The 13497-nt window shown below is 38.2% G+C and overlaps 1 protein-coding gene across 5 annotated transcripts in view; it reads right to left on the bottom strand.

Moving 5' to 3' along the window:
* The window catches only part of CHD7 (chromodomain helicase DNA binding protein 7), a 167086-nt gene that overhangs the window by 107810 nt on the left and 45779 nt on the right, over positions 1 to 13497 (bottom strand). The gene's annotated exons all lie outside the window — the stretch shown is intronic.

Raw genomic sequence — 13497 nt, 5'->3', positions numbered from 1 at the left:
CGGGTAAATCCAATGTCTTTTATTAGACCAGTTCAAATGGTATCCAAAAGAAACTTGTCTGCCTATGTCCTTAGACCAACATGGCTTCAACTTATACCCCTGGAAAAATTTCATGCACTTTACATGTACAAATATAGGTCACAACTGGCTCCTACAATACGAGAGCAAAATGATATAGCTTTTCAGTTAGAAGTCAGATTTCTAATTATCCATTGTTCTACTCGCATTGCACATCAAATCTATATCACATTTTGTCTGTTGGCGATAAAGGAAATTCATTAATTGGGGTTCATTATTCAACTTCAAGCAAACTGATTACCTGTAACACAACTGTGTACATTTGTGTATACATACGAAAATGCTTCCAAGGACAGCACTGGAATCTGCTATAAGTGTTCTCAAATTAAACATAAAACTGCAACATAGAACTGTTACAGTTTAAGAATTTAAACAAGTCATATAATATGCATCAGCCAAATACTAGTTTTGGAAGAAAGGTCCATCAGTAGGCATTGAATATGGTAGACAGGAGTGCAGCCTCAGAGTCAGAACTTCCTATACATCTGAATGCTGAAAGCTGTAAATGGGAGAGGAGCAGGGTGTGAAACATATTTGCACATGCCCTGTTCACCCTCCGCTGGAGCATCCATGCTCTGCCTTCAGACACAGAACACTAAGCTTGCTGGACCAATAGTCTGACCCACTAAATGGCAGTTCTGAAGCGTAAGTGCACATAAGAAGAACAAAAGAAAGTAACAGGTCATTACATTTAAACAAAATTGTTTAAGGAAATTCCAGTTTGTTAAAATAGTCACATAAGTCAGATTAGTTTTAGGAGGACATGAATGACATTTTCTTAAGTATGGGCTGCAAACAAGATTGTGCCTGTTTTGTTTTGATAAATAGTAGACCTAAATAAAAGTGTAGCCCAACACATTTTCCTCTTAAAATTCAGATCCTGTCACTTACCCCAACAATCAAGTGGCTACACAGTAACTGTAACCAGACTTTTTCACACCTTTAGTTGTTATTTTATCATTCCATTTGAAAATCCATATTTGATGTTATCAAAACAGTTTGAGAACAACAAAAAAACCCCCTACCAAACCATTTCCGTAAACTCCTATTTAAACTACATTGAAGTACAATATTTTGCAAAAGAACAAGTTTGAACATCCCTGTCTTTTTATTAGCCTGCCTGCTAGCGTTACGCATCCTCTGACCAACACATTTCCCCAGCAAAAACACAGAATATTTCAGTAAGAAAAAGCATCAGCAGATTTCTTGCACTCATCTTTAAAACACTTTTCAGAGTTCCATATGCACTGTAAAGCAACAAAACATAGAACAGGTCCTATTTTGTATGATATTCTTTGTCTACCTTTAAAACCTGATCTAAGCAATGCTATCACCTAATCATCTAAATTGTTTATGGCAAATTTCTTAAGTCTCACATATATTTCTATACTAAAATTCCATCTTGGTGTCCAAGTTACAATACAGGTTTTATTTGAAATTTCAAAATTAAAAAATGGTAGAATATTTAAAATATTAACAAAAACTTAATGTGAAAGAAATTCCAATGGAGCAGAGGCCTTCTTTCACTGGTACAGTCTGGTGGCTACTGAAATAAACCAGGCTAAACTGGGACTGTGAATATTAACCGTGTGTAGAGCTATCCCTCCAGTGGTTTAAGGCCATTTTAGCAGCTCTTACACTATACTACTCCAAGTTCTTGATGCATGTTAATTGAGCATCATTCTTTAGTCTCCAAATAGCTCATTAGTCTCTTCACAAGAGGCTGAGAAACCCACAGTGTTTCAGGGAAGCCTTTAAAAAAAAGGGATTTACAACCACCATTGTTTCCTAACCACCTTCTGGTACTGGCCAAACACAGCTTAGGTAAGGCGGAATATAGCTCAACCTGCCCAGTCATCTAACCCTTCAGGTATCTGGCATTACAAAGTCCATTTGTTCATGCATGCGTCATTTAAGAAACAATTTTGCTCGTTAAATTCACAACACAGACAGAATCTTTTATAAGGATAAAGAGTCTGGGATAATAGAACTGAAGTTTATAAATAATAATTCTCACTTTATTAACCTACATGGCTTTTCCAAATCTCCAGAAACAGGGGCTCAAATGCATAAGAGATTAGAGTTTGAACTATATTGCCTAGCTTATAGTCAGTGACCTGCCAAGGAAATTCAAGTAGGCTCCAGCCACCAGTAGTAGCAAAGTCAGTTTTATTCAGCTGGTGGTCAGCGTCTGCTCCAATTGCCATGGAAACTGGTGAAAATAATGTAAGAAATTTTGTTTAATGATTTAAATTCACCTTATTTCTTCACATTTGACTCGAGTTTCTATAGAAAGTAGATTGGAAAGGCCACATTAGCTAGCAGGCAGGCAGAAGCTAAACTAAGTACCCTAATTTTCAGATTACAGAATGCATGCCGTAAACTAGGAACCCATTTGGCTTATCGATTATGTTGTACTTTAAATTGTATAGTATCATTTAAAAGTTACACTATAAACAAGCAAGCTTAAAATCTTATATTATTAAAAGTATATTTTTGTTTTTACTAATTATACTATTTTTATATTATGCATTTTCATCTTCAATAACAAAATCAGAATTACTTTCAAGCTGTTCATACTACAATGCTTGGCTTCCAAACACTGCACGAGAACATTTGTTTAAAGGGAAGTATTTTAACTTAAAAAATTAAATGTATATATTTGTAAAATCAATTTGAATGTGAGAGTGTGGCCCCTACTGAAACAATAGTTTAAACCACCTCATTTATACTACTTTTTAAATGAAAACAACATCTTAGAAAAAAAGAAGTAAGAAATTCATTTCTCTTACGTTTTTGTCTCTCTCAATAAAACAAATTTCTTACAATTCAGAGGGGCTACTTACATGAAATGCTCTTGCAGTAAACCAGCACTGTTCAGTTGGTGGCCCATGAGCCACATGTAGCCTTCAAGGGATTAAGTTGTGGTCCCCAGGCTACTGCTTGGCTGCCAATCCCTATCACTTCAGCCACAACAGAAGTCAGAGTCTTCTGGCTCCCCCTCCCTCCTCCAGCTTCCATGTTCTGTGCCACCCCAGGGGTTGGTGCACAGTAGAGCATGGCATGGTGAGCTCAGGGTGAGGTCACGGGTGTGCCATGCAATTATCACCAAAGATTAAGAGTATTAGCCGGGGAAAGCAAGTAAAAAAAGAAAAAGAAAAAGCAGCTCAGTGACTATAAGAAACCAGGAAGCTGCAATTTGAAGGTGTGCATGGGTACATATCGGAGCACGGAAGAGTGAGGGAAGAGATGGTAAAAAAAAGTATAAAAAGTTTAACTCTTACTTTTAAATAAAACCATGCTCTAAAACAATCCAGGTTTCCCAATTTATTTTTTTTCAAGAAAGAATAAAACTTGAAGTGACAAAGTTCACCACCTGAATAGAATGAACAGATGCATTACTAACAGATCCTAATGATCAGTGCAAAATTCAGTATACTAAAGACCGTTTGCAAAGACTAAAAATTTCAATATTCCACATGACTATCAGAAAGTTGTGGTACATTTAAGTGGTGTGAAAAATTCTTGGCATAAGAAGCTGATACTGTTTATGTGTATGGCACTTCTTGACTGCTGTCACATTCCAAACTGTCTTAATATTGAGTGCACTACTTCTTTATAAAAACAGACTAGTTCATCTTTCCATTAATAATAGAAAACTGAATTGGACATAAGACAGACTTAGGTTTGTTAAGCAGGAAATGGTTAGCACCTTTAACAACCAGGTAATTAGGGTTTTGAGGGGAGGTTGCACTTGAGACCAGTTATATCTGTGCAATATTTAGCTACATTGTATAGCTAAAACAAAAGTCTGAAGTCAACATTTGGGTTTGTGCCTTCAAAGAATAATAATAAAAAAGGCCTTATTTATATCTAGACTTAATTCTGTTTTGCAGGCATTTCACCCCCAAATCTTTGTTTTTCTCTCTCATTTTGAAATAGCAGGAATGTCTCATCTTGTTCTCCCCGTTTTTTCCTCCAAGAACACAAAAATTAAAGTGGGAGACCTTTTGCAGCCTTCACTTATAAAAAGCTGTTGATCTTCAGAAAAGATATTTGTGAAATATGCATTTGAAGGGTTTAACTTAAATAATGTTTATGTTGTACACTAATGAAAAATCTTAGTTTCTCTCTTAATTGTGATGTCTAAATTTTAACAGTTCTCCAAGACTGAACATCTAATAGGAAACCATTAAGCCATTTTACTCCTCTTCACATAATTATCCTGCTATAAACTGGCTGAATTACATAGTCAAAATATTTTGGGGAACACATCTTGACAACACTGCAGTATGCATTAAATGCATTATGCATTTAGATGTTAACACAAGGAAACTAGAAACAAACATTACATCTGTAATGTAGACAAGTTAAACTCAAACTACATTTTTAATTATGTAGCCAATATACATATTATTAGTGAACTATTTGGAAAAATTACCAGCTATTTGACCGAACTGAACAACAGATGCCTGCCCCTCTCTTCCAAGTTAATGTTATCCTGAAAGAATAGCTCCAGCCACAATGGTGAAAAAGGATACATGAATTCCCCTAAAAATGGTATGGTCTTGGATCCCTGTTCAGAGCCTCCATCTTTCCAACCAGTCTCTGGCTACTAGAGGTCTACTAAAATTTGAAAGATCCTGCCGTATTTGACACCAGGTGTCAAATGCCATCTTTTTTCAACCCCCCCAATAGGAATTTAAAACCTTTGCCTCCTTTATGTTTCTCTTGTATTAGAGGAGAACCCCACTGTAACAGAGGATTCTTTATTTAGGTCACTGGACACAAACAGCACTTGTTCTTGGTTCTCTTAAACCCCAGACTATATGACTATAGAAACAGACTATATGTCCTAGCATTCTTACAAAAGTAAGACTGGTCCACGTAGGAATGGAAGGAAGTGGTGAAGACAATACAGACTGAATAATTGTAACAGCTCAACAAGCCTTCATCAGACAGAACAAACAACCTAGAACTTACAGCTGTTACTGAACTATGAATTTTCTATACCAAAAGAAAAAAGTTCTCAACAGCACCTAAGGGAGTCATAAGGATAATCTGAAACATTCCATATCAAATGAGACAAATTTTCTAAAAATGCTCTCCATGCTTCTATCACAAAGAGTCTAAGCAACGTCTTTTTCCATTGATCTCTCTCAAGATCAGCTAAAAAGACATGAATTTTTAACATGAGAAAGGGTAGGATTTCATTGGGATCTGTTCAGATTTAGACGTCCATTAAACCAATAACACTCCCCAATACGTTTCCTGCCTGTTCAGTTGTTCTGCTTTCTGTTTCCTACTTTGTGCTCACTGTTTGATGTGCTGCTCTGCTTTCTGCTCCCTCCCTGATCTGTCAGGGGAGTTGCTTCATCTTCCAGGCTGCATGCATGCCATAAGCAGAGGCTGCCTATGCTACTTGTGACATATATGCCACAGAGGTTGGCAATCCCTCCATTAAACATTGCTCTCAAATGCCTCAAATAAAACCAATTTACTAATCTGCACAGAATGAAAACTGGATTGTATTAGGGTATTAGCCTTCAACAATTTATACAATAAACTATTTAAAAATACTTTAAAATTCCAGACAATATGAAGTCTTCTCCCTACATCTGCAACTCAAATCAACTGAAAGGATTTTGATAGGTACTTCCCACATGAAAATTAACAGAGAAAAAAAAATTATCTCCGAAAAGTAGGAATTTCATAGGTTCGAAACATGTGAAAATGGAAATGGGCCTAACTAACACATAATCAGTTTTCATAGTCCTAACTAACACATAATCAGAAACTGCTATATTCTAATTAAAGTTTTTGACAACAAAACTAAGTCTATGGTCCAGGCAGGCTGAATTAAGATAATTTAAAAACCTACGTTTACAATTCCTTAAAGGCTGCCAAAAGACGCTGTATGTCAAAACAAGGATGATATTTCCCCCACTACTAAGAAGGTCAACTGCTTAGAAACCGTATCTGCCTCAACAGCTACCATGGCCTATACTTCAAAAAACTGTAAGAAATTACTTGGTTCACTGCTGCAAAGCCAAAACTTTACTAACTTTAAGTGAGACTTAAGTATCCAAGTCACAAGTCACTTTTGTAAACAGGAGTTGGCCATCTCAGTCACTTAGAGCAAGATCTAGATCTACGCATCTCAAATTAGGTGTCATAATGCCTCAAAATGAGGCTTCTCTGAGTTAGGGCAGTAAAAAAGCAGTGCCTAATCTCCTTACAGTCGAAGGGGAGACTCAAGAACCTCCAAAGGCTGATCTAGATTGCCCAGATGCTGAGCAGAGAACCATCTAAATGGAGCCAGAAAGAATTAATTATAGCAGTACGATGAAACCTCCACCTTTCAGGTTCAGGGAACAGCGACATGAACTTTATGGATTTCATGTTAGACATCAACTGAATAAAAACAAAGAATCCCAACAGCAGAAACTAGAATTGAAGCAGTTATCCCAGTATTAAGAGTTCAAAGTCACAGTCCTGTTGGCTGTTCTCGTCTTCCCCCATGATGTCAGTTTCGGCTACATTGTGACCCAGCTTCAACAGGAGAGATGAAGAGCACGGTCTCAAGAATATTCCATAGCCTAGGGGTTAGGACAGAGGTGGGATATATATGAATATCCTCAGACCAAGGAAGTACTCACATCTCCCAGTCCCTGGCCTAGCACTGTAACACCTGGCTATTACACAGAAGGCAGGCACCAGCACCACTACCAGATTTTTTTTTTTTTTTTTTTTTTAAACGAAGTCACCAGGATTGCTATTCTTTGTACCAAACTCAGCATCACTGGTGTGCACTGAGCATATTCAGAGTGCTTAACGGACTAGCCCCTTCCATGGGCTTAGAATTTAGACACCATTCTGTCTCTGAGCCAGAATGGATCTTGGGCAGGAGTCAGGTATCCAGCTGCTTCTAAATGGAGCCTTGGCACATGTGAAAGAGCCTCTCTGGAAGTATGTGGTATACAAGGGAGATGCATTTTAAGCCCACATCAATTTGTGGGCATCCAAAGTCAGGCAGCAGCCAAGCAGGGTTTCCTGGTCTCTTTTGGCACCCTGAATTAGTCTAAGGGCTGTCCAGACAGAACTGTCCAACTTAAAGGAGTCTGGGGGCATATGTCCCATGGGCCACGCCAGCAGGAGCCACAAGCTCCATGGGACACACCAGAGTGGGGCGTGGTCATGGCCCCCCAGCCTGCATGCCACACTGATGCCCTCTGCACTGTACCCTGTCCTCACCCTGAGCTCCCCACACTGTGCTGTGCCATGCCACACAACCCATTGAGGCAGATGCAGAATGCAGCAGCTAGTGGAGGCCAGAAGAGTGGAGGAATGGGGGGGTGATGGCCGGATGGGAACCCAGGGGCCACAGCTTAATCCTTCACAGGCTGCATACAGTCCACAGGCTGCCAGTTAGACAGGTCAGGTTTACATTCCTCTGGTACCTCCCTGGATCTCACCTTTTGGCTTTGCAGTGCTCAGACAAGCAATGCCTAAACACCTTTAAAAATCTGGACCTTGGTAGTCCACGTTCCTAGAGTAACTGGCATTCAATGAAAGACAGTAAGTGCAATAAGCAGGTTCACATAACATATCAGTGTCATCTGCTAGTACAGAAGAGTGAACATAATAGATGAATAAATGTGTCACCTGGCTGAGCTAATGTTACTAGAAATATAGATTGTTGTAGTTCTCAAATAGTGCACTACACAATCAAGCTAAAGCTTTGGTACTGAGGTTTAGAATATAATTTCAGGATTTGTAAGAAACACCATTAGTACTCAGTAGGGCTGTGCGATGCTTCGAACCCCAACTCGATTTGGCCCGATTCAGCAGCTGAACCTCCAATTCCAAATTGAATCAGAGGACCCTTCTCTCTGAATTGAACTGGAACCCTCTGAATTGAATCAGAGAGATTTTGTGATTCAGACATAGATACAGGTTTAAATGTTTTTTCTACATACCTCGAGGTACCAGACATGGCTCGTGAATGCTGCAATGGTGGGGCAGATGGAACATCCCACAGGACCGCAGGGGGGTCCCCAGCATGCTCGGCAGCAGACCCGGAAGTGGACCAGAAGCACTTTTGGTCCACTTCCAGATTTGCCACCAAGCATGCAGGGGGGTCCCCTGCACTCCTGTGGGATGCTCCATCCGCCCCAGTATTGCAGAGTTCATGAGCCATGTCTGATACCTCGAGGGATGTAGAAAAAACATTTAAACCTGTATCTATGTCTGAATCACAAAATCTCTCCGATTCAATTCATACCTCAAGGTATGTAGAAAAAAATCGTTTAAACCTGTGTCTATGTCCGTTCTCTGAATCAGCATCGAATCTGCAGATCTGGATTTGGCCAAAGTGAGTCAGGGACAGTGAACTGAATCAACTAATCAAATCACTGTCTCTGATTCAGGCTGAATCCGAATTGAATAGGGCCCACTTTGCACACCCCTAGTACTCAGGTATTTTCTTTAAAAAGTAATCACAACTTGAATATTACAGCATATTAAATTTTTTAATATTAAAATACCAGTTCTCCACCAACTACATTGTTATCCTGAAAGACATATTATTTTAATACCCACTAGAAATACTTATGCAATATTCATCCATATTATCTTGGAAATATCAAAATAAATCCAACATTAGTTCAGAATATTTAAAGCTTTATTTATCAAAATAGGATCTCTGTTTTAAGTAACAGAGAAATGCATTTGTTATGATAAAATAACAGTATTTTCACACAATAGGATGGCCTCAAAGACTACTGAAATACTTGACAGCTACAGAGAGATTATTATTTATGTAATGTAGTTAAGTACCTACAATGTGGAACAGTAGGTGAACTATATCAAACACCACTTTACCTCAAAGAGAGAGGCTAGAAAAAGTGCTCTGAAGATAAAACTTGACTTGTGATGTTCAAGTTAAGCAAGTAACTCTGCAAGTAAGCGCTTACACTTATAGCCTGTTTTCCAAAGCACTGAATACCTGCTAACTCTCTGGATCATTGTTCAAATATCTGCCAGTTTGAAGGAAAAAAAAAAGTGATATTCTTGTGTTTGAGAGAGTCATTGCTTATATTTTATGCATGTAGTATCATGGGATAGATAACAAGTGAAATACTTCCCAGATGCTTTTATAAAAAGTGCATGCGCTAGCTAGAGAATAGGGTGCCTATTTTCATTGAGTCTATACCAACATGCTCACTTCAGGGGACATGACTAAGTGTGGTTCCTTCTTGCAACCTATTTACTTCTTGGGTGTTCAGAATTCTGGAAAGTCAGGCTAGCTATTCAAGTCAATGTAAGACCACAGCTCTACTTTGCAAACAGCCATGACCAAAATACCTACCTCTTATAATTACCTGCACATTTTCCATCTGTACTCTATTCTTAGTGTGTTAAAGACTATCTAAATTAAGACAGTTTTAACCAAGTTGGACTTGGTCTGGTTTGACTTCCAATGTAAGCTGGACACCCAGACACCTAAAACTACATTTACACCAGAAATACTTTTCTGGAGGCGTTACCCTGGCAGATTGCTTGGAGAGTCAGAATCAGGATAGGAGGTCTCAGGCGGTCACCTAGTCCAACCCCCTATCAGAGACAGGTTCATCCCTATCCAAGCCATCCTATGCAAAACTTTTGTCCAACCTCCTAGCAAAATGACAGAGTCAACCCAGACACAATACAAGATAGAGCACCCTAATCTGCCGCAGGTAAAGCAGGAAGCCCACAGCAGCCAACATCCTGCTTCTGCAAAGGTTAAAATACACTGAAGAGATCCCAGGGAAGAGGGTCATGGCTCTCCCACTATAAAGGAAGTCACAAACCCCCACAGGCCATACCAATCTGACCATGACATAAAATGCTCTCCTGACCCCAAATATGGCGATTGGTCTGACCCCAAGTGGAAGGGCAAGACTCTCTAGCCAGGAACCTTTGGGTTGAAATCCCACACCACAAAAGCTGTTCATTGTTCTGATTATATATAATAACTGTCCCCCCAAGGAAAATTGACTATACTGGTAAACATACAGTTTTGCTAGTTTAACTATCTATAAACAGAGGCTTCTAGCAGCACGGCTGTCAGTTAAAAATCACTCCTTTTCCTCTCTGACACAACCATTCCAGCAGTGTTCTGCAGCATACATGTAAGTTTACATCACTTCTGAAAAATCAGACTTCAGATGTTTTTGAAAAATTTATCCCAAATATGTTTTAAGTCTGCCAAGCTATACTGGTGTTTGTGTGTCAGGATGCGCACATTTACTGTTTTAGCAAATGCAGCCAAGTTAACTCAAGACAAAAATCCCAAGAAAAATTATTTTGAGGAAAAAGAGAAAGGGAAGACAGGTAGCAGTGTGGAATATGCAAGGGGTTATGAAAAGACTGACTTTACACAGATCAGGACTACCGTATAAGTAATGAGAAAAAGTAAGTGATTACACGTTAAATCCTCAGAGCTAAATTTAAATTTGTACATATCTTAGAGCAGTTAATATATATTGATATGAAGATGCATTCAGTTAAGAACTCTATTGGCCAGTCAGCTGACTGTCTTACAATACTGAAGATGGGTATGGGATGTTCAAAGGGAAAAAATTTTGGTCTCCCTTCTCCCAAGTTGCTCTTAAGTAAGTGTTCATACAGTGCATATTTCAGTTCACCAACACCAGGCTACATACTTTACCATTGCACAGATTTGTGAAAGTTGTTCATGTTTCATTTGCTATGACTCAGATTATGGTTTATTTCCTTATTACATCAAATATTTAGCGTGGCATTTTCTTTTACAAAGGCAACCATGGGCACAAAAGCTTCAGAATATTTGGCAGCATGTTGCTGTCAAGCAGCTGATGCGAGAATGACCAGCTAGTAGTTCAATCAGTGCCACACATTCAGAAACAATATCCTACGTCATTCAAGTTCATGAAAGCTTTGTGTCAAATCTTCCAAGCAAAACCATTTACAGTGCTACTATAATGCAAACAGTTTGAGGGCTTCCCAGAACAAAATGTACCTGTATTTTGAATGACATTCCTTCTTCCGGTTAACATAACACATCAACTAGAGTCCAAAACGTGACCCAGACATGAAACACTGCTAGTTTTAGATCGATAGCTATATCACTATCTAAGATACCATGCAGTCTTTTCTTCTTGGTCTAGAAAGAAGCTATGATTATAACCTTTTAAAGAAAACTAAAAATCTAGATATGTTAAGCCAGTCATAAATTGCTTACCCATTTAAGTACATTAAAACCCCAAAACATGATTTTATTTTGTGGGGTGAGAACCCTTCTGTTTCAGTATGATATAACCTGTAATTTTAAAAGGCCTTTTTGGTCAGATGACAACCTTCTACCTCAAGAGGACTTTAAAATGCAAATGGAGGAAGGAGGTGGTTTGTTTAAAAACAATTCAAGATAAGAAGGGGAAACAAAATCACTTATGAACAGCTCACGAATTATATGTTAAAAAAAAGTGTGTGCGTTAGGAATGCTATTTTGCAAATAACTCTGAAGGTGAATAGTGGAAGTTCTATGCACAATTATTTTTCACGTGCCTGAAATTTAAAGACAAAATAATCTGAAGAATAAAAATAAACAGCAAAATTTGTTAATCTCATTCCACTAATTTCAGTACTTGATTAAAGCCACTTATTTGATGCACAGCTATGTGAGGATAAGCCAAACAACAAAAAGACTGAATAAAGTGGGAGCAGAGGTGTCAGAAGGGAAGAGTTATATTGTTGCCATCAGCCATCAAGCTATCCCCTAGCAATTACATTCTCTTATAAAGCTGACACTACAACAGTGGAGGATTCAAGAGGTGGGGCCAATGGCAACATGCTGAGGCACTGAAAAAACACCAAGCACAACTGATTACTCTTGTTAAGGGCCAGGCTTTTTGTACACTTACTACAGTTGTCACTGATTAACTAACAGATCTGGCAATTTCCTACATTCTTTTGCATTTAAAAAGGATCTGAGAGGCTGAAAGTCATCCCCTTTCATATTCTAGAAGTTTAAGACTGCACCCTGTCTTGACCATGTTATGAGGGGCCCCTGTTCAAACAAGCCCTTCTTATACACCATGGCTCTTCCACTCTCCCTCCCTCCCCCGCCCCCTTTGGCAGGGCTGCAGCTGAAAATAATTTATCTGTTCGCTCTGCAAGAGCACAGCATATGTGATTGGGAGGGAAACGTATCCATCATGAATAAACTTGAGCACAAAGACAGGCTGAGTGTCACAGGATACAAAAGGGCAGAGGTCACAACAGTAAGCTGGAGGGTTTGTGCAGGGTTGTGGCTGTTAATGCATGGCTGCTTCATTCATTTTTGGCATGCAAAACAAATATTAGGCAAGAGCATTTCAAGTTTACAATATATATTATAGGAGGTAAACAGTTTTTTTTTTAATTGGCAAAATACAGAAGCCAATAAAATGGCAATAGGAATGATTCACAAATAGAATATCTAAGCTACACTTTAACAAATACTATTGTGGAAAATGGCATTAATACATTTTACAATTCTCAAATTTAGGCCCAAATAACTCAGGTGGATAATAGCTGAAGAATATTTTCCACAGTTTCTAAACTAATGTAATATAAATTATTTATTTTTACATCTTCCAAAGGGATTTCATCAATTCATTAAAGAAGTTAATTTTAAAAAATGCTTATTGCTAGCCACTAAATTCTCAGGAGTTTAATGGAAAACAGAAACTATATTGCACCTTACCTGTTCTAAATTGACACAGTCTTCATTTATTTTTATGCAGTTTGAGAAACCACTTGATGAAATTAGTCAACTAATACCTCACATGGTATATTTGTCCATATGTATTTTACAATAATTTCAATTTATGACTTGTAGTTGAAAATCATTTTCCCGTGCATGTGTTCTTCATAAACAGCTGCAGATTACAGTCTGCATTTTTACAGGAACCACATATCCACATTCATTTTGGGGAAGATAAATACACTTTGTACATTAAAAGTGGAAAGCTGGCCAAGGTTTTCATGGAACTCATCACCACACACATTTTATGAATATGGAACAAAATGGTAGCTCTCCTTTATGCTTTATACATCTAGTGAGGCAACTCATCCATCATTTTTAACATTAGCTTGTATTCAATCTTTGGTGCTGGACAAATTATTGGCATCAATAAATTTAACACTTGCCTTGCAACTTCAGTAAGATTTACATGCCACATTAAATGTATGTCTTCAGAATGAACATGAACTGAAAAAAGTTACAAAAGGAGTTTTCATAAATTGTCATAAAAATCAAGTTATAAGCCACACTGGTTATTACCAAATGAATCATGCACAAACGAGCTATGTACCAGTTCTTTTATTATAATAAATGGCCTCACAGGTATTTTGGAC

Source organism: Crocodylus siamensis, chromosome 3 (assembly GCF_052110815.1).
Source record: "Crocodylus siamensis isolate JL-2025a chromosome 3, ASM5211081v1, whole genome shotgun sequence".
NCBI lineage: Eukaryota > Metazoa > Chordata > Crocodylia > Crocodylidae > Crocodylus > Crocodylus siamensis.
The sequence above is the reverse complement of the archived record's forward strand: the minus strand, read 5'-3'. Positions and strand labels throughout refer to the sequence as shown.